This window comes from Octopus sinensis, linkage group LG4, assembly GCF_006345805.1.
Source record: "Octopus sinensis linkage group LG4, ASM634580v1, whole genome shotgun sequence".
Classification (NCBI taxonomy): Eukaryota; Metazoa; Mollusca; class Cephalopoda; order Octopoda; family Octopodidae; genus Octopus; species Octopus sinensis.
In genome coordinates, this window is record NC_043000.1 from 54,381,970 (window position 1) to 54,405,366 (window position 23,397).

A 23,397-nucleotide genomic window follows, 5' to 3' on the forward strand; every position below is an offset into this window, starting at 1 on the left:
TCCCTAAACATGGTGTCTTTGGGTGCGTCTCGAGTGAGGGTGACGTCACGCTACCCCACATCTTTGAACAAAGTGTAAATTGCTCCTCCTCAGGTGTTTGTTTCCAAAATTTCTTCGTTAGATCCACTCGCCACTTCAGTCAGTTCGATAATGCCCACCCAGAGTGATATATCATTCCCAACAGTTTGCAAACACAAATGTAGCCATATATATTGTGATAGCCAAGATACAATTACAAAATACATAAAAAAAACAAAGAAAAGAAAAGGATCAGCTTAAAGAGCTCTGATATTAAATTCACTGCATTTTATGCCATATATATATATATATATATATATATATATATATATATATATATATATAAGGATATTACATATTTTGTTTTCTTTAGGAAAATATGAAATTGATTTAATTTCCGTTTAGTCAATCAATGGGTGCCGAACTCTTTTTTACTCTTCAACTCGGTTTCGCTATTACCATTTCTCAGCTGGAATTAACTTTGACTATCACTCACATTAATTGTACCTACCTCGAAGAATCTCTAAAACTCATGGACATAGTAATTTTCACTCTGATTAATTTTAACACACACAACTTTTTGTAACCTAAGGCAGCGCGCTTGTAGAATTGTTATTGCGCTGAGGAAATTGCTTTATTGGCATTTCTTTGGGCTCTTTACGTCCTGAGTTGACATTCCACCAAGATCGACTTCATCTTTTACCCTTTTGGATTTGAGAAAATAAGTACTATTAGTGCAATGTGACGGATATAATCGGTTAGTACTCCTCTCCCCTAAAATTTTAAATAGAATTAATTATCGTTAAATGAGCTAATATATTCTGCATGAGAAATTTCATAGGACAGGTATATTCACAAATCAGGAGTAAGTCCTAATTTGTATTCTAGCATCCAGATTTTGAATTTATGGATGAAGTGTAACTATCGGAGAATATTCCATTTCCCTATTATATCTAGAGGTTTTGGTTATAACAACGTTTTGTGAGGCTGTTAGGCTCAGTTATCTGCATACTCATTTAGGATCGAAATTTATTTTGTGATCTCTTTGTTGTGCATCTTTTCTGCAATTCAACTGCTATTCCCATTTCAAACCATTGCATTATATTTCCTAAATAAGGCGGCGATCTGGCAGAAGCGTTTACACGCCGGACAAAACATTTAGTGACTTTTCGTTCTGAGTCTAAATTTTGCTGAGGTCGACTTTAGCTTTTTATCCTTCCGGGTTTGATAAGATAAGTATCATCTGAGCGCTAAGGTTGATGTAATCGACCAGCCTTCTCTCCCGAAATTTTAGACCATTGTCTATTGTAGAAATGATTTTATATTCTAAATTTTACGATTGAAATACGCGGTCGGAACTGTTCGCGAAATTTCGACATCTGTGTTATGTGGAATTATTACACATTGTTTCGCCTGACTGTTACCATCAAGATTATTGTATTTTTGAATACTCTATTTGCTTTCAAATTTTTCCTTATCCTTTCCATAAATTTTTAAAGAGTTATGATTTAACAAATTTGTAATTGTATTTTTGTCTATCAATAATTTTAAAACAGTAAAAATTGTAATAAATTTTACGAAATAAATATTCCCATCAGGAATGAATATAATTAGTTTTTAATCAATTGATCATTTTTGATTAATAAAAACATGAAAATACATAAATATTTATTTCAAATATTTGATATTCAATAATTCCGAAAAGAGTTACTAGACTTATAAATAAATGCTTATAGATAAACGTTTCATGTGTATAATTTTTGATTGATGAATTAAAATATTTTCTTGTAATATACCCTAATAAATAAATTAATTTTCCTCTCATTTCAAATTACATATAATTATACTGAATTATTATTGATTATTAAAATAATATTTTTTAAATATAAATATAATGAGTTGAATAATTAAACATTTGCATCATAGTTTAAAATATTATGAACGTTACGATAATGTGTATATTAATTAATACAATCCCGATACCTAAAATTTTCATTTCAAGACAGGTTAGATTGTACAACAAATGTATTTTATAACGATAACAGTCACATCCTTTAGGAACAAATATAAATGTTATCCAGATATGGGATCCCATTAAAACAGACACTTGAATGGAAAATGGTGGTAGGATGGGGTCTAACGTAAAAACAAGGTGTGATATCGGTCTCATCATAGTTGTTCGGATTAGTTAAAATAACACACATTGGTGTGACTGCGAAGTTCTCTTCAGAACTGCTTATTCTGGATTCAGTTCCGTGACCTGGAGCCACGTGCATTTGTATTTTTAAGCGTAGCCTCTAGTTGGTGATCAATGCCCTTTGATTGAAGTTTGGGAAAAGAGAATTCCCGTATCCGTACCTGTGATTTCACTTGGAGTAAAAGAAGTTTCTAAACCCATCGTAAACATTAATTAACGTTTGTAATATTTTCTCAGATGCATCCTCAAGATGTCATGTATTGATGATTTTCGATATTTTTCTCCCTATAAATACATTTATGTGCTATAAAAAAAGAAAATCTGAAAAATTATGATTCTTTTGCAACCCCACTCTGCGACTCTGATTGTTTCTGTTTATAATTTAAAATATTAGAGAATCTGAGACGATCATTGTTGACATTTATCTACTGTTATTTTTTTAAATGAGTTACGTAAACGATAATTCATTTTTAATACCATACTTTTCACTTATAAAATGTTATTTTTTTCTTACACACACACACGGCTTCGCTTGATTGAGGTGGGGGTAAAAATTTAGATTACAATTTTTTTTGTTGCTTATATACCACCAATGAACCACGCGTAAGTTACTTCGGCATCATCATTCCATAAAATATTTTTAATGGGAGAAAAATATTGAAAATATCAATACATGTGAGAGTGAAAACGAAGGGTGGTTTGGGTTGTGCTAGAAACAACAGCCAAATATCCCTTGAATTGTTCACCTTTTCCTCTGAAAATATCTGCAACTTTGTTTTTCCCTGAAAGGAATTCCTCCCATGGTTTTTAAGTTTAAAAAAGTAGTCAATATCGGTCCGGATATTCATTATTTTAAGTCTTATAGCGTTCCAAACAGCCACAACAATAAAATCACTTCTTAATTTTTTAAACAAAATTCATACTGGTATATTAAAAAAAACAGCTAAACCTCACTTGAATTGTTCACTTCGGAAAATATTTACATTTATTTATTTATTATTTTTTTCCCGTAAAGGGTCCCTCATGGTTTTTAAGTTTTAAAAAATGGCCAAAATCGATCTGGATAGTTATTATTGTAACGCTTATAAGCCTCCCAAACAGTCATAACGACAAAATCACTTAATTCTTTTACAAAAATTGTTCTGGTATATTAAAAAAAAATTCCATGTTAAGCTACTTCACATTTGTCCACAAGGTTTGAGAATTAATGCACCTGGATACATTGAGATGCTGAAGAGACTTATAAAGCTTAGCATCGATGAAGTATTCAGTTGAAGGCCATACATATTTCAGCAAGCCTTAGTACCCCCTTACAAAGCCTACATATTTTAAGAATGTATGTTTGATAATCTTTACGATTATGTAACGCCAAGCTTGTGGTCTTCGAACTCGCCACATTTTAATCTCAATGACTGCACCATTTGAAGCGAAGTTAAAAGGGAGGCTGATCGACATCCTCACAACGACAGTTTCACTGAAGTTCTCCACTGCCCAGTTGATGACTAAAATAAATAAGGACCATTTATTACAGGTATGTCGACGATTCTAGTTCCGCACTGACGCTCAGGATTGATTAATAGAATAATCTTATGAGAAAGCTTATTGCGAACATGTGCACACATTTCTATCTATTGAAATGCATTTGTTTTTTGTTCGATTAGATTTTATATATTGTTAAATTGCCAAATATGTCCCCAATACCTCTTGCACCTTGTATATATTATATATGTATGTGTGTGGGAATGAGTATATATTTTGATGCTGTATATCGCCAAAAGATGTAAACATGGAAGAGAAAAGTAATACATTAGTGTGAATAAAATATATCATGCATTTCTTTCTTCTGCTTGAATTGAGAAGACCCACACTTATCGTCTTCTGCGTCTTAAGTACAACGAAACATTGATCGGTCATCTAGAAAACTGCACTCATCGACCTGACTGCCCACAAATTGTAATATAAAATTAAATGTAAGAAAACGTCTCTGCCAAAGTATAACCTGTTATCATAAGTAAGGAAAGTTACGTTATATGATGGAGAATTCAATCTGCTATAGCTTAAACCCTCGCCTCTCAAAATAAAATAAAATAAAAAATTAAAAAACGTTTTTTCTCGGCTGGAATATGTTTGATCATGTCTGCATGATTAAGCATAGCCTGGAGCCAGATAACAATAACGGAGACAACAGCAAAACATCATAAACAACTACATTAAAAGAAATATCTTAAATATTTTCGTGAATTGCTGCTTATTAAAAAAAATATTTTTATTGTATAGCGATACCATGACGGGAAGTTAACTTCGATACGTTCAAAATCTATATGCAGAGATATAACTTGTAGTCAAAGAAATAATTCTTTCGAAAATTGGTTGAAGACCAGCGATTCAGACGCAAAACCTTGTTGCCCCATAACGTCTCTGGTTAAGACTTGGATGCAACTCATAAATTAAAGCAAAACCAAAACATATCATAATAATAATACAAGCTATAATACATGCATTAACGAAGAATACAATTAGCAATGCAAACATTACAATAATTAATTAATTACATAATGAAATAAACTGTTAATAAAATGTTTGATTGTTTCCGATGTAAATACAGTCATAATAAATTTGAGGGGATGGGTTACTCGATACAGTCGACTAGAGGACGTCACTATACTTTACTTACTCTTGAAATGACAATGTTGATCTTGTAGTAATTTGAGATCAGAAAGTTAGGGGCCAGAATAAAAAACTGCTATGTCGCTCAAACGTTTCTGCCAATTTGTCTCCCTTTTCAATGAAAACAGTTAAGTGATAATATTAGTAATTAGGGCGGCGAGCTGGCAGAAACGTTAGCACGCCAGGTGAAATGCCTAGCGTTATTTCGTCTGCCGTTACGTTCTGAGTTCAAATTCCGCCGAGGTCAAGTTTGCCTTTCATCCTTTCGGAGTCGATTAAATAAGTACCAGTTACACACTGGAGTTGATGTAATCGACTTAATCCCTTTGTCTGTCCTTGTTTGTCTTCTCTATGTTTAGCCCCCAGTGGGCATTAAAGAAATAAATAATACAAATAATTCGCTAATTTTAATCAAGCATATCACATAACATAGGTTTTCATTGAATTAGTTGAAATAGCGCGCGCACGAACACAAACATACGCATAGGTCTGCGTTTAAAAAGCTTCTCTCGCGCACACGTCATTTTGGCTTCAATCTCACGGCGTGTCTTTTATTTTTATCTTGGTCCAATCAATGCTGCCTGAATGAATTTGGTAGATGGAAGACCATCTTGTGTGTGTGCGTGCATGTGTGTGTGTGTGTGTGTGTGTGTGTGTGTGTGTGTATGTATGTATGTATGTATGTGAGTGTTCGCTCCCCGCTAGCCCCCACTTTGTAAGCCCAGTACTTATTCTATCAGTCAGTTTTGCCGAACCGCTAAGTGACGGGGACATAAACACACCAGCATCGGTTGTCAAGCAATGCTAGGGGGACAAACACAGACACACAACACACACACACATATATATATACATATACATATATACATATATACGACGGGATTCTTTCAGTTTCCGTTTACCAAATCCACTCACAAGGCTTTGGTCGGCCCGAGGCTATAGTAGAAGACACTTGCCCAAGGTGCCACGCAGTGGGACTGAACCCAGAACCATGTGGTTGGTAAACAAGCTACTTACCACACGTTGTTTTCTGTTCTTAATTATCTAAATTCTTCCTTCGAAAAACGTGCTGGTTTCTAACAAAGATACAAAGCTTCATCGTTGGATTGTAGATAGCCAAAGAATGTCACATTTTAAACCTGAAACGTATCTTGCATAGTTTTATTATTCTGCTTACAGACTGTATTTATAATGTGCGGCTCAGTTGATTTCTTTTCCTAAAAATCCAAGCAGCTGATTTGTGTGTATATGCATGTATAAAATATAAACCTAAATGAAGTTGCTCTGTTTATGAAGGTGTTAATACAAACTGCGCGACCGAGCGAATTCGATTCTTAGTGGTTCAGGTATGCTTTTAAATGCTATGACATAATCTATACACATCAATACACTCGTATACAGAATAAAATATACTTTTAAGGTGCACACAAATTTACATACACCCTAACATCCATACACAAGCAAGCAAATTCGTGTATATGTATGTGTGTGAATGTATGTACGTAGATATGTATGCATGTATGAATACACGTATATATACATACACACATATCAAACCATTTTTATCAAAGACTGCTTTGTGAAGAATATATCGGAGAAACTTCGAAGTAAATTTGCCATCATTGATAAAATTATTTTGACGCCACACCAAGGCTGGGTACTTTAATCAGTCCTGTTTTAGGAGCCAGGGGTGATTCATCGAAGTAAATAGACACCACTGATAACAACTACTTATACATTTATACATACGTGCATATACATATTCATACATCTATACACATACATATTCATACACACTTAGAGAAATACATGCGTACTCACATTTTTAGAAACTGCTTTTACCATTCAGTATGGAAACTTCGAAGGGAAAATAAGACATTGATAACATTTACGCACACACACAGACACACTCACACACACACAAACACACACACACATATATAAACACGCACACCCGCACAAACACACATATATACATGAAAGGAATTCTTTTCCTTTTTCAATATAATCGAAAAATACATATGTATGTTCATACACGTGTGTATGGGTTTTTAGAACGAAATGAAAAATCTTAAGAATTTCTTTAAAATTTTCTATATATCTTCAGCCGGTTCCATTGCGTGATTAACAATATGTAAAGCATGTGTAAATTGAGACAGTTACTTAGTATTTTATTTTTCTTTCCCTAACATCAGTTGTTTTGGTGGAATAGCCTTAGAAAGCAACTTCCATTTAATTGCTGTTTGTATTTCTTAATAAACGCACATATTTTTCATGTTTTTATTTGACCGGTACTATTATAAGTAGAGAAATACAGTGGAGACCTTGATATTCCGGAATTTAATTGACGCACTTGACTCCAAATGTTGTTTCACTGGTATTGTCAGGTACTGGGGTCTTATATTCGGATATGATGAAGATTACCTAGTCCAAAGAGGATTAATTTCCTCAAAATCAATTCTGTTTGCCATATGTAATAAGCAATTATATTCCAGTAGATTATTTATTTGTCCCTGATTTTGTTGACAAAGAATCGCATTAAATGTTAATCTCCCTTGTTTCCCTTCTCACTGGTATAAAATTATTTTTTTGTTTTTTTTTAAGCTATTCTAAGTTTAGTATCTGAAACATTTTTGGATTTATTCCATGTGAAAAATCATTATTTGCCATATTGTGTGCAGTGGTATCCGAATTATGCTTTGCACATTTATTCTTAATACGTTCCTAAAAATGCAAACACAAATATGCTAGACAATGTAGTGTACGTTACAAGAAGACAGTTCCCTTTCACAACAATAATGTGTTTATAACGCAATCGACTCATTGGCGCAAGAGATTCTGAGACGCCGGTGTTTTGACATATTGTGTCTCGTCAGTTGGAAATACTTGGACATTTGAATCTAAAAAGCCACTGGATTTGCTTATAAGCTGAGCGAACAAACTGTTCCTTGATTAGTGCTTATACCTACCAACCGATAAAAAAAACTTATTTGCGCTGTAAACAGTGAGATCTGGAATAAATATTTGCCTATTTTTCTTAATACATTTCAGCACACCCGAACGCAAATATGCTGGTCGCTGTTGAGAAGTTACAGGTTAACAATTTCCCCGTTTTACGACGACAATATGCTCATAAAGAAATCGGCTCATTGACACAAGGGAATGCGTATATGTGTGTGAACGTATGTGGGCTAGTGTGCGCGCGTGCCTAGATTTATTTATGATTTGTGTTCTTATTTATAGTATTAGGTTGTTCCGAAAATAATAGCCTCTCTAAGTGTTGTGCTTTGGAACGCAATTTTATCATAGTATTTTAATTATATTTTAGGTGAATTTCGACATACTTAATAATTGATGTATGCACTTTAATAATGTTCTATTTATTTCAGATAGAAAACATTCTTGAAACATAGGCGCCCTTAATTATGGACATGATAAAAACGACTTTCGCTTACTTTTCTTTTATGAGTTCAAGCTTGGGCACAATACCTCCCAAACTGCTGCCAATATCAGTAGAGCATTGGGAGAGGGGTCCACAAGTGACCGCACAATATGAAGGTGGTTTCAGAATTTCCGAAGTGGTGATGAGAGCCTTGAAGTAGCTAGAGGACAGTCATGCAGTCTTGACAATGAGCAATTGAAAGCAATTGTTGAATAAAAATCCACATCAAATTGTCAGAGAAATGTCTCAGGCCCTGGATGTCAGTATTGCAACGGTCTCACGCAATCTGCAGAAAATTGGTAAGGTGAAAAAGCTCGATAATTCAATACAGCATGAGCTCAATGAAAATTAAAAAGTTCGGCGTTTTGAAGTATGTTCTATGCTCTTTCTGCGAAACATCAATTATCCTTTTCTTGACTGAATATTCACTTGTAATGAAAAGTGGATCCGTTATGATAACCGTAAACGATCGGGTCAATGGCTTGATTGTAATGAGCCCCCGAACATTTCCCAAAGCCAAATTTGCATCAGCAAAAGATTATGGTGGCTGTCTGGTGGTCTGCAACTAGTGTTGTTCATTACAGCCAATCAGAGTATTACAGCAGAAGTTTACTGCAATCAACTCGCTGAAATGCATGCTCACTTGCCAAAAATGTGACCTGCATTAGCGAATCGGAGTGGCCCAATTCTGCTCGACGATAATGCAAAGCCACATGTTTCAAGAATCATGCTGCAAAAAATCACAAACGTGGGATACGAGACTTTACCACACCCTCCATATTCTCCTGATCTTTCACCCACCGACTACAACCTTTTAAAGCATTTAAACACGTTTTAAGTGATGAAACATTCAGGTCCAAACTGGAGGTGAAATCAGCTTTCACGGATTTCTTAGCATCAAAGCCAATAAGTTTTGATGAACGTAGTATAATTATTTTCTTTGATCGATGGCAGAGATGCATAGATGTTCGCGGCTCATACATTGACTAATCACAACATTTCAATTGTTAATTTTTCCAGAACAAAATTATGTTTTTGAAATCGGCCATTATTTTCGGAACAACCTAATAGTAATTCTACATAACCTTCGGGGAATATTCATTCATCAATAGTAATGAAATATTGAAGCCACGATGTTTACTGTTCGTGTTTTCCACTGTGTTTATAACTCAAATATATTTAACCACATCCTTTTTTATTTGGTTTACGAAAATAACTAAGTTAATTCTTTGCGAAAATAACTAAGTTCCAGAAATTGAGCAGTAAAATGTATTTTATTTGAATATATAAATGCATCATACACATACTTTGATTGAATCCATTTGTTGAGTATGTACTGTAAGAAGTTGTTTCTAAGACTACTTTTTCGAGCACCATGGAACGTTCGTATTTTTGGCAATGCATTCCTGTTACATTTTGAAAAATATATTACATGCACTGCATAAAGATAAACAATTATTGTGACTCTCTGGCGATAATTTTATGTAGAAATGGGGAAAATGTCAACCTCTGATATTTTAATCCAATGTTCACATCACTCGCTTTATACATTTATGCTTTCGGCACATACAATTTAGATAAATTCGAAATTTTTATCAAATATCCGCCTGAAAATGTACGTCTTGATTAAATATGAACTTAAACGCAATATAGTGAACGTGAAGATTATCGTAATATACACACGCACGTGCACACGCACACATACACGCACACACACACACACATACAAACATGCACAGACACATACACATGCGTGTGCATTCACGAAAAAGCGCATACATATACATAAATACACATACGCAAATATCTATTTATTTGTGAATGTGTGTGTTTCGGCGTGTGTGTATGCAATGATATTCTGCACTCTTTCCGTTTGTCATATTCTCTCACAGAGCTTTATTCGACCCGAACCTTTAATAGAAAATACTTGCCTAAGGTGCTGCTCATTCAAATTGAATTTGAATGTACTTGGCAGCGAAGCGTAGTTCTTTATTACACAACCACTCATACTGTACATATATGTATATACTGTATATATAGGCGCTCATACAGACACTGAAATACGCACACTCGCATATATATATGTGTGTGCTTGTGTGTGTGTGTGTGTGTGTGTGCGCGTCTGTGTGTATGTATAAATGTATGTATATATATATATATATATATATATATATATATGATTCATCAAGCCGTTGTCCCTGCATGGATGCAAACAAATTATTGAAACAAGGAAAAAGTAAAAGATATATACATACATATCTTTTTCATTTTCCTTGTTTCAGTAATTGTTTGCGGCCATGCAGGGGCAACACCTAGAAGAATTTCAGTCGTATGAATTGGCCCCAATGCTTATCTTTTAAACCTTGCTATCAGACCCTTTTCACTGAACCGCTGGATTATGCTCACGTAAACAAACCAGAACTGGTTGAAAAGCGGTGGTGGTCGACAAACACACACTAAATCACACACACATACACATACATGCGCACACACACGCACAAAGACACACACACATATGCAGTTGACTAAATTCAGTTTCCGCCAACCAAATCCACTTACAAACTTTGGCCCACCCTAAGCTATATTCGGTGACACTCGCCAGAGGTGCCACGCTGTAAGACTGAACCAGGAACACTGTGGTTGGTAAGCAAACCTTTTACTACACCGCCACGCCTGCAGTCATATGCATCTATATACACATTCATATATACCTACACCCCCCCACACACATACACACACACACTCTCTCTCTCACAAAACAATGATAAAAAGAAATCCAGACAATTTTTGAGAAGTGACATTTTGCCCCCTTCTAAAAGACAACAATAATTTACTATTGAAAGACTGACCAGCTGGATTTGTCATTTCTAAAACCAAGAATCATTTACTATTGAAAGACTGACGAGTTACAAAAATGTAAACACATTTTTTTCTTCTTTCTCTCTTCCTTCTTTTATTCCCTTTTCCATTTGACACATCCTTTCAGATACACATACACACACACGCTGTCTCAGTTTCTTCCCATTCCTCACCCTCTTGTACTATCTTATATCTTTCTTCACCCCTACACGCTCAATAATACAATAAAAAGAGACAAAATTCCTGCAAAAGTTCAATTTGACAACTCCACTAGAGTGGACGAAAGTGTTAATATATGATATATGATATATAAAAACATGTAACATACTAATAAATATCTGTAAATATAAAACCATTCATATTACTGAGTACCTCATTTCTTCTAATATATATATATACGATGATGAGGGATTCTCTTGTGAACGACGCACGAGGGTTCAATAAAATGAAGCGTTAATCATATTCTCTGGACACGAATATGTCTTCTGAGGCTTTCTGGTGCCTTGCAAACCTTTTGCTAAACAGAACAAGTTGATGACTCAGTTTGTCTGATTGCTTGTGGAACATTAACTAATATGCTTTCTTGAACGGGCGGCATGTTAATCTTCCTTCGTGCCACAAAACAAAATGACAAGTAAGGTTTCCATTTAGAGGAGCAGTGCTTTGCCAGCATGCCTTCATGCTTACATGAAGTTGCTCCCATGCTTGCATGAAGTCGACTTTGCTCAAAGCGTTGATCTTAGGAGAAGTAGAATTTGCGTTAGGTCCTATGTTCTGATCTTTTGTTTTCTTAGGAAGAAAAGGTAATATTTCATCGCTTCAGATTGTCTTTTAGTTTGCCTTTGAAGCCCAGAGTGGCCTTCCAATGAACTTTCTGTTAGGAATTGACCAAAGAGAAGTTGCTTCAAAATTCTGATATCACTCATACGTGAGAGATGACAGGTATTTTGATGACGAACGCTTCATTTTGTTAGTACCTCACTGTTATGAAAATGGTCACTCAGTTTTGTGTTGGAGATAGTATGCAAGTATTGCACATGAAAAGTGTCAAGCTGGTTGATGTGCGTTCGGTACAGAGTTCAAGTTTCAGCATCATGAAGCAATGTAATCAAGATCACCGGCATACATACATCAAATTTTATCATTAATGATACGTTGTGGTCGTTCCAAAGCCTGTGATAAAGCTTACCGAAAGCGGAGCTGGTGTTTCTGATTCTGGATTCTATTTCTTTATCCATCTTAGCATCATAGGGCACAATGGGACCAAGATAAGCGAAGAGGAAGCAGTTTTTAATGCTTTCTCATCAACATATACTATAGGGTCAACAGCGGGAAGATGGTTACGAATGTGCTGATAGACAAGCTCAGTTTGTTTGATGCTGATGGTCAGACAAAAAGCCTTCCATGCACGCGATATGTAGTTTAGAATAAATTGCTTGTCTTCGAGACTGTGTGTTACAATTTCACATACACAAACACACACTCATGCATACGCACACACACCACACACACACACACACTTTTACGCACATAAAAGGATGTTATAATTGCTTTCTATTGGCGCGTTATAACATTACTACTGCTCAATAGTCGTATATACATAGTTGAAATCCCTTGAGTGCGTATATATGTGGTTTGTCAATATTAACGGCAGGGAGTTTATGGGATAGTTTAGAATGCTTGAACCATGGTAGTCAATTCCGTCACAGGTGTCAGGTCTACAATAAATAAAACTACAATGTGGAAGAATGGTGCATTGATGTTTTGACAGGTGAGAATGTGACAAAAGAGACAGAGTTGATTAACTCAGCTCACCGTAATAACCTCATATTCTCTCGAATTGTCCAAATACCGAGGTGGACTCTTAAGTGACTTCATAATGCGATGTGTGTGTGTATCTGTGTATATTTGTTTGTGTGTGTGTGTGTGTGTACTGGGTGTGTTATGATTTCCTTAATTTTCTTGCTTTGTTTTTGGGAATGAAATATATTTGTATGTATGTGTGTGTGTGTATGTCCGTGTGTGAGTGTACTTATAGATATATATGCTATTTCTAAAAAGCTCGGTGTGTGGTAAAGTAAATTATTTTACTTTACCCTATCTTTATAAAGTAATATTTCAAATATATATATATATATATATATTATATATATATATATATATATATATATATATATACATTTATATGTATATATGTGTATACGTGATTCTAGGTGAACAGCCCCACGAGTAATTGCCCGATGGACACTGGCGTGCGGAAAATGCCTGATATATATCTGCCCGATAGGAGCAACTGCCCGGTAGATATCTTCGCGACACTTTCACTTTATCTTTATCTGTTCATTTATTTCACTTTATCTATCATTTTTCACCCTAAATCTTATTTTGTATGTACTACCAGGTGGTATCTCTCTCCTAATTTTTCACCTATATATATATGTGTGCTTTTGTGTGAGAGTGTGTATCCGTCTGCCTGTCTGTCTATCTATCTATTTATCTCTCTCTCTCTCTCTCTCTCTCCATATACATATATATATATATATATATATATATTCACCTATATGTCTATCTATCTATATGTAGCATATCTTATACGTATACGTTGAGAAATAGGTACGTTTGATTTTGGGTGAAATTTTCTAGGATTGTTCAAGTGTGGAATATTTTGAAGCATACAGCATGGGATAACTATTGACTAATATTTCTATATTACTAGAATTATTGCCTCTACTAAAATTTTCATTGCGAGATATGCGCTATTTTCTGTACAATACTTTCAGTCTTTGATATGAAAGAATATCATATTTTATGGATATATATGTGTTTGCTTATGGTAATAAAATATACATTGCTTTTGTGCTGTATCTTTCTTCAATGATTTCTGATTGCTTAGGTTCTTTGAAAGTGAAAATCTTAAGGCAGATGCATTTCTGAAGCTTTTCACATTAAAAAGATCACAGCCTATATGAAAATATGCGCTTAGGTTACATCTAGTCATTTAAAGATTTTGTCATCTAAAATTTCATTGTCAATAAGCTTTTCTGTACATAGGTAATTGTCCTATAATATACCAGTTTCTAACTTTTAGTTAAGAGTCTTTTCCGTATCTACTGAATTCCGGTATATTAGTGTTTCTATATTATCACTCATTAGAATATGAGAAACTATGAGTAGAATATGAATACACACACACACAAACATGTTTATATATATGTATATATATGTGTGTATGTAAATGTGTATGTATGTATATTTATATATATGTATGTATATATTATGTATATATCTGTATATATATATATATATATATCTGTATATATATATATATATATGCAAGTATATATATGTATATTGATATAATATATATATATGTATATATACATATACGAATATATATGTATGTATATAATATGTATATGTATACATGTATGTATATATGTATGCATATGTATATTTATATGTACATATATATATATATATATTATATATATATATATATATATATATATATATATATATATATCTACAAGCATGAGTCAAAAACATGTATGGGATTTCCAGTGATGAGTTTGGCAAATTGTATCTCCATGTTGTATCATTAATTTTATATAAATTGTTGTCCAATTGTTGTTGTATCGCTTATCGTTTACTTTTATATATAACACATATTGTTTACTCTTCATTTTACAGCTTGGGTAATAAGTGGTGGAAAAGTTGCAATTAAGGCTGTTTTGCGCTATAATGGAAGAGAAAGTCTGAGTGGTAAAAGAAATTGATGAAATGGAAGCTCAGGAACTCTTAGCAAGCGTGGCACAAAATTGGTTCAGACTTTTCAAGAAGGTGGCACCAGCCTCGAGGACAAACTAAGGTCAGGGAGACCTACTGTTGTGGAACGTAAGGCCTTGCTTGAAGTAGTCGAAAAACCGCCAAACACAACCACTTACATATTGTTGTCAGAACTTCGTCTTTCACAAAGCACCATCAGGTGACACTCCCCATCAACTCGGTCTAATGAACAGACGTCATCGAGAAGCTTCTCTTGAACTGACCAATGACCAAGCTCAATGATGTGTGAACATTTGCGAACAACTGCTGCCAAATCCTCGAGTAGCTCTGTTTTGGTATCGATTTGTAACTGGGATTGAAAAATGAATACTTTTTGGTAATCTCAATAGGAGAAACTAGTGGGTTCATTCTGTCCAAGCTTCAGAATCAGTCGTCGTACAAGGGTGGTCTGCACATGAGATCATGTTGTGTTAGAATTTCAAGGGGACGTTGTACTTTTGAGTATGTTCTATATGGTCATGCTGTGAATGCTACCCTTTATACTAAACAACTGCATCTAATATATTATGCCTGGAAAACCCACTGCCCGGAACTGGACAATCGAAGAAGTGCACTCTTACAGTGTGACAATACCCCAGCACACACTACTAATGTAACCATGTGCAAAATTTGAAGAGATTGATGAACTGGAAGTGCTACGACATCCTGCCTACAGCGTACACCTTGCACCATCAGATCATCATGTTCTCCTAGCCATGGCACTTTTCTTGTAGGGACGGAATTTCAACAACGTGGATAAGGTTAAAAATGGGTGCAGCAAGTTTCTTGTCTCTGAGCCAAATGTTATAAGTGTGGTACTGAGCACCTGGCATAAAGATTGCAGCAGCCAATAAAATATGAAGGGTATATATTTTGATGACTAAACTCTTTCCGTACGTAATTTGTTTGAACTATTAAAGCTGGAAATACTAAAAAACTGTCACAGCCTAGTGTCTCCCTCCCGCTCCCCCTCTCACTCAGTATATATATATATAATATATATATATATATATATATCTACAAGCATGAGTCAAAAACATGTATGGGATTTCCAGTGATGAGTTTGGCAAATTGTATCTCCATGTTGTATCATTAATTTTATATAAATTGTTGTCCAATTGTTGTTGTATCGCTTATCGTTTACTTTTATATATAACACATATTGTTTACTCTTCATTTTACAGCTTGGGTAATAAGTGGTGGAAAAGTTGCAATTAAGGCTGTTTTGCGCTATAAATGGAAGAGAAAGTCTGAGTGGTAAAAGAAATTGATGAAATGGAAGCTCAGGAACTCTTAGCAAGCGTGGCACAAAATTGGTTCAGACTTTTCAAGAAGGTGGCACCAGCCTCGAGGACAAACTAAGGTCAGGGAGACCTACTGTTGTGGAACGTAAGGCCTTGCTTGAAGTAGTCGAAAAACCGCCAAACACAACCACTTACATATTGTTGTCAGAACTTCGTCTTTCACAAAGCACCATCAGGTGACACTCCCCATCAACTCGGTCTAATGAACAGACGTCATCGAGAAGCTTCTCTTGAACTGACCAATGACCAAGCTCAATGATGTGTGAACATTTGCGAACAACTGCTGCCAAATCCTCGAGTAGCTCTGTTTTGGTATCGATTTGTAACTGGGATTGAAAAATGAATACTTTTTGGTAATCTCAATAGGAGAAACTAGTGGGTTCATTCTGTCCAAGCTTCAGAATCAGTCGTCGTACAAGGGTGGTCTGCACATGAGATCATGTTGTGTTAGAATTTCAAGGGGACGTTGTACTTTTGAGTATGTTCTATATGGTCATGCTGTGAATGCTACCCTTTATACTAAACAACTGCATCTAATATATTATGCCTGGAAAACCCACTGCCCGGAACTGGACAATCGAAGAAGTGCACTCTTACAGTGTGACAATACCCCAGCACACACTACTAATGTAACCATGTGCAAAATTTGAAGAGATTGATGAACTGGAAGTGCTACGACATCCTGCCTACAGCGTACACCTTGCACCATCAGATCATCATGTTCTCCTAGCCATGGCACTTTTCTTGTAGGGACGGAATTTCAACAACGTGGATAAGGTTAAAAATGGGTGCAGCAAGTTTCTTGTCTCTGAGGCAAATGTAATAAGTGTGGTACTGAGCACCTGGCATAAAGATTGCAGCAGCCAATAAAATATGAAGGGTATATATTTTGATGACTAAACTCTTTCCGTACGTAATTTGTTTGAACTATTAAAGCTGGAAATACTAAAAAACTGTCACAGCCTAGTGTCTCCCTCCCGCTCCCCCTCTCACTCAGTATATATATATATATATATATATATATACATATATTGTCGCTCTCATGATAAACGTGATCGTAGTTTCAGGGCTGGACCGGGTAGTGAGGTGTGTTCGTGAACAAAACACTTCGACTCATGGGGCTCTGCGATAACTTTTACACCTGACGTGTTGTACATGTATATGTGTGTGTGTGTGTGGATGTCTATATATATATACATATATATATACACATAAATATATACATATATATATTTTTTTGCTCTAGTTTCAGCTCAGAGCTGTGGGCATGCTGATGCACCGCCGTTTTGCTACACTGCTATTACTAAGAGCCTCCTGTAATATGTGGCATTTGGTGAAGCATGGAGTTTGATATAGCTACCCTCATTTGCACCTCTTGCCATGAGGTAGGTTCATCTTGGACTCTCGACAGGAAGAGGTCCAGCTTGGATTTAAAAAGCCCTACATCTACTTTGTGCAAGTTCCTCAGACTCTTAGGGAGAATATTAAAAAGCTGTGGGCCCTTGAAACCCAGGCTGTTGCAGCAACTGGTCCTGAAGCGTGATGGCATTGCTGGGACCTATATATGCAGTGTCGTCCCGTTCTGGCATTGTAGCTTTCAATGCCAAAATTTGGCAAAATCTCTTCCACGATCTTCCAGATATATATTACTGCATACCTCTCTCGTCTTCTCTCCAGGGAGTAGAGACTTAACTGTTTCAATCTTTCTCAGCAGCTGAGCTGTTGCAAAGAGACGATCTTCTTTGTGAATGTTCTCTGGATTGCTTCAAGATCTGCTGTTAACTTCACACTGGTGGGTGACCATAGCTGTGAGCAGTAATCCAGGCGGCTGAGGACGAATGTCCGCCAGAGGACCATCATGGTTTCCTTATCTCTGGTTCTGAATGTTCTTCGGATCCTTCCAGTCAATCGTCCGCACCCTGTCGCCGTCCTGTTAATGTGCACTTGGAAAGAGGTATCATCATACACACACACACACACACACACATATATATATATATTAATGTTCATTTCGTGTGAAGTATTATATAAAAAAATATCACCAAACTGAAGAATTACTCACTACTTTTTAGTTGACTACATATTAACTTTTACAAATAAAATGTTGACACTAGCTTTGAAGTTTTGGCTTGATTGCATTCATTAAATTATCAGATGAAGGTGACCAACTTACAGGAAGTAATTCTTGTAACGATAAACGCGTTCTTTGAACCTGTTTACAAGAGAATTCTCCGAGAACAGAACGAGATACTGTTCTTCGTTACAGAGCGGACAAAAGGATTTACCTTTATCATATGGAAAAGATCTAGATAGAATATTCCATTCCAAATCGAATTATTTATTATGTTCTTTAAGAGGCCAAATTAATTTATTTACTAAGCACAGTATTGTTGCGTTTATTGATATGTCTAGATGTAGAGCAATGTTTAGATATTCGTTTGGACAGTTGAGATGAAGAACTACGTATGTAAAAAAATACATCAGAACAGGAAGTAATTTTACATTGATAGACAGAGTTTCTAGTCTTAGAGTTACTGCTAAAGAAACGAATACGATTCGAATTTATATCAGAAATACTAATATTGTTTTTATTATTGACCAAAGAATGGTTAATGTTAATAATATCAATGTTATTTTCATTAAGTGGATTTGCATTTAACAAGTTATTGTTATGCGAAGAGATGATTTGTGAAAGGTTTTTGGTGTTTGAAAACCCTATTCTATCAGTGTGAATTGATAATGTAATTGTATTTGAATTTCGGGGGAAATTCTTATCTACAGCTTCACGAAACTGGTAAGGGAGGTTGAATTTGATCTACTTACCCTATGAAATTATCAACTAAACAGTTTTACTGAGGCATACCTTGTTATTAGGGTAATTATCTTTCAAAGTCCTAAATTTACATTTGTAACGTAGAAAGGGTCTTAAAGAACAGTTATCTCCCTTATGCTGCAATATTACATTTTTCGATTTAGTGTTGTTATTCGAATTAAAATTTATATTGTTATTACTGTTATGATGTGATTTCATGTCCTGTCTAATAGGGATAGAATTAATGTCAATATGGTTAATATAGTTAATTTTGTCTTTAAGCCTGCTTTAAGTAATACAGTGTTATAATATTCGGCTTTATCGTTGAAGATATCAGCATTGGCAGATAATCTAGAAAGTCTAAGTGAAATATTTCTAATTAAATTCCTAATAATAACATTTGGATGATTACTGAAGGAGCTAATATATTTTTAGTTAGTTGAGGGTTTATGGTATGGGAAATATGAATCATTACGTAAGTTAAAGGTAATATCCAAAAAGTTGACTTTAGTTATATCATCAACGAAAACAATGTTTAAGACAATGTTCCGGAAAAATTTAACCAACCTACTTTTAACCCTTTGTAATTTTTGGCTAGAAACATTTTGAAGGTAGCTTAGACATTCGTTACGATATAGACCTCCATTGATGTTTGGGAATTGGTCAAGCATCTCAGAAAGGAAATATATATTCCGACCATATCAGCCAATTGTTTTGAGTCTAAACGTCCCAATCGTGACATCAAAACTGTCAGGCGTATCTTTACAGACCCACAGCTTGTTTTCAAATTTAATGATTGATTTTCTGGCAGCTAACACCACATTAATTTCAACCCGGGTGAGACCTGCTTTGTTGTGTGCGAACCAGAGTGCGTTGTTGAGTACAATAGGGTTAATAGAGAGTGGTAACTAGAAATGTCGAACTGGACATACGCGGTAATCGCATTCGGTTAAAATGGCTCATTGATGTATTTTGTTTCTCTTTGCTCCCTGGTTAGATGAGTATATTGTTTTACATCATTTTATTCCCTCAGGAATAATACCAATGTTTTCTTCGAAACATATGTCGGAAGTATAAAGATTTGAATAACACTTGTGTTTAACTCCATTTATTAATTTATACACACACACACACGCACAAGCACACACTCACTGTTATGTCTATTTAAGCGATTAACTTTCCATATTATATGTGTTTCTCTTGGATATCGTAAATGAGAACCAAATGCCCCTCTGCTCATTTACTTACTTTCATGTGATATTAACTCATTAAGTACTATCTAAAATTGAATGCCAAATCGGTGTTTGAATATCATGGTGTCAACTTTGTACATATTGTGCATGTTTTTAAGACAGATATTGAAGCTTTTAAGTTTTTTTTATGCACGATGCAGTGATATCCATTTCGGAATACTTACAATGTTTTCAACTGTAATTTAGTATCTGTTCTTCTAACCCATTTTGATGAAAATGTTTCAGTTTTTTTACACAAGAGTATTGAACGAAAGCTTTCATCATCTCTCAGAATTTCTTTGATATGCACACAAGGATAAATACACGCACATGCATATCTATCTATCTATTTATCTATCTATCTATCTATCTATCTATCTATCTATCTATCTATCTATCTATCTATCTATCTATCTATCTATCTATCTATCTATCTATCTATCTGTCTGTCTGTCTGTCTGTCTGTCTGTCTGTCTGTCTCTCTCTCTCTCTCTCTCTCTCTCTCTCTCTATATATATATATATATATATAGAGAGAGAGAGAGAGAGACATATATATATAGGTAGATATGTATATATGTATATATATATATAGGTAGATATGTATATATGTATATATAGATAGATATATACATATATATGTATGTATGTGTGTGAGTGCGCGCGCGCTTGTAGAACCCTAGCTAGAGGCAAAATGAAGATGATTGAAAAGAAGCACTTAATTTTGTTGTTTTATATATATCCCACCTAAACCTCCGGCCAAGCATTTGTATACTATCTCTATTTTATCTTGTGAAACGTAAGAAAATTATTACCTTTGGTATTGTAGCACCATTATATTTTCCGATGACAATTGATTTTAAAATAACACTCTCTCTCTTTCTCTCTCTCCCCCTCTTTAACTCTCATATATATTTTTTGTGTGTGTTTGTATGTGTGTGTATATGGCTGTATACACACACATGCACACACACATATATATATATATATATATATATATAGATGCATATATATATACATATATATATATACATGTATATATATATATAATGTACATGTGTGAATAGATGTGTACGTACATACACACACAGGTACAGTCTATAATGATTGGATGTTATGAGCGCTAGAAATATGGATGCGGCAATCGAAATGAAATGGGGTGCTCTCCAGTCTTTAATTTGTTCTATTCTGTTAATCATTTTCAGGCTCCACTTGTGTTTTCTTTGATATATATATATATATATATATCTGTATGTATGTATGTATGTATGTATGTATGTATGTATGTATGTATGTATGTATGTATGTATGTATGTGTATGTATGTATTGTGGCTTTTGAGTTGTTTTAACTCTTACTTTTAGCAATGGCGATGTCAGTCAATATCCCCTGTCACTTTTGTGACGTCTAGTAATTTTGCCTTTAGGTTCTACTAGCTAATAAGCCCCCCTTTTTAATTTATGCATATATATATATATATATATATATATATACAAAATGAGAAAATGGAGAAATACACCTTAATCAATAATCAACTACCAGATAATACCCATTCACATAATTTATTAACCAACTACATATGAGCATCAAGGTCAAACATAATAGTACAGAACAAAACAGTGCCCATCAATGAGTAATATGATACAATAAGTACAATATGTATAAATAAATATAAATAAATATAAATATAAACTACATCTTACAGCTGTTTCAGCCATGTAGATATGAGCATCTCATTATGCTCATATTAGCCAGGTGTGATAAGTTAATATGTGGTTATAAATGAGACACTTACAAATATATCCCAAGGCCTCTTCAGAGATTATAAAGTACAATCCAGATATGAATATCAGAGAAGGTACATCTATACAAGAATGAGTACATACACATAATATATAATATACACATACATATACGTGTATATACACATGCACCTATATATATATACGTATATACATAATAATATATAATAATATACATACATATATATAAGGTTACAGTTAGTCAAATCAACATATTATAATATTAGAATATACAAACATACACATATCCACATGAAAATGTACATATACAAAGTCAAGAGTTCATTATATTAAGTTACAAAATGCCATTAATATTATTATTATTATTATAATTATTATTACTATTATTAATAATAATAATACTAGTAAAATAATATGTGCATCACGCCATTCACAGTACATATTAGGTGGAAAAAACGCCATAGAATACATCAGCATCATAATATAGTGAAATAGTAACATAATAATAAAAATACAATACAATACAAAACATTATAGATCCACAAACACATGTGAAATGAAAAATATTGATTTACATCATAGAAAAATCCAGAAGTGTACATGCATATAAACGCATACAAATCAGTGTTGACGTGATGGATATTTAGTAGTAGGTTTAAAAATAAATTAAGATTGAAAGCTCAATACGATTGTCTGGCACATTGAAATTTCAATCACAACCCCTATCTCAATATATATATATATAGTTCAAATTTACTGAAGACAGGTGTAGGAACAACAAGCAGGTGTATTAATTTAACGCTCGGGAAGAATGGAAATGTCTTTTACATTTCGAGCCTACGCTCTTCAACAAAAAGGATGAAGACGAAAAAACAGAGAGTATGAAAAAGACGGAGAGATTATGAAAAAAGAAACGAAGAGAGGTGCGCGTTTGTGTTTGCTTAAATCGATGTTGTATAGCAAGTAATATCTACTTCCTCAGAATTTTAGGGCCTTTTCTAAATGGACCGAATTTTATTCTGTTGTATGTACCAAATATAACGAAAGAATGAAATACTGCCCAGCTCAGTCGAGAATACATTGTAATATCAATAGGATAAAAAGGCTATATAGTTGGGATATATAAAATCATTGTTGAAAATATTTTTCCCTAAGCAGAAAATATGCCTTGAAAAGCCAAAATTCCCACAAGAATTTCAAAACGTTCATAATTAATTTGAACTGGACACTTCCTAAACATCAAGGACCACAGTACCAAAATATTGTGACCAACATTGTAG

The 23,397-nt window shown here is 34.4% G+C and overlaps 1 long non-coding RNA gene across 1 annotated transcript; it reads right to left on the reverse strand.

Moving 5' to 3' along the window:
- Positions 1-2,812: 2,812 nt before the first annotated feature.
- On the reverse strand, positions 2,813-16,789 carry LOC118762956. Its single transcript, XR_004998708.1, has 3 exons — positions 16,778-16,789; positions 11,249-11,259; positions 2,813-2,979 (listed from the first exon to the last, which is right to left on the reverse strand). It is a non-coding gene; the product is annotated as an uncharacterized LOC118762956 (long non-coding RNA).
- Between the last annotated feature and the right edge of the window lie 6,608 nt (positions 16,790-23,397).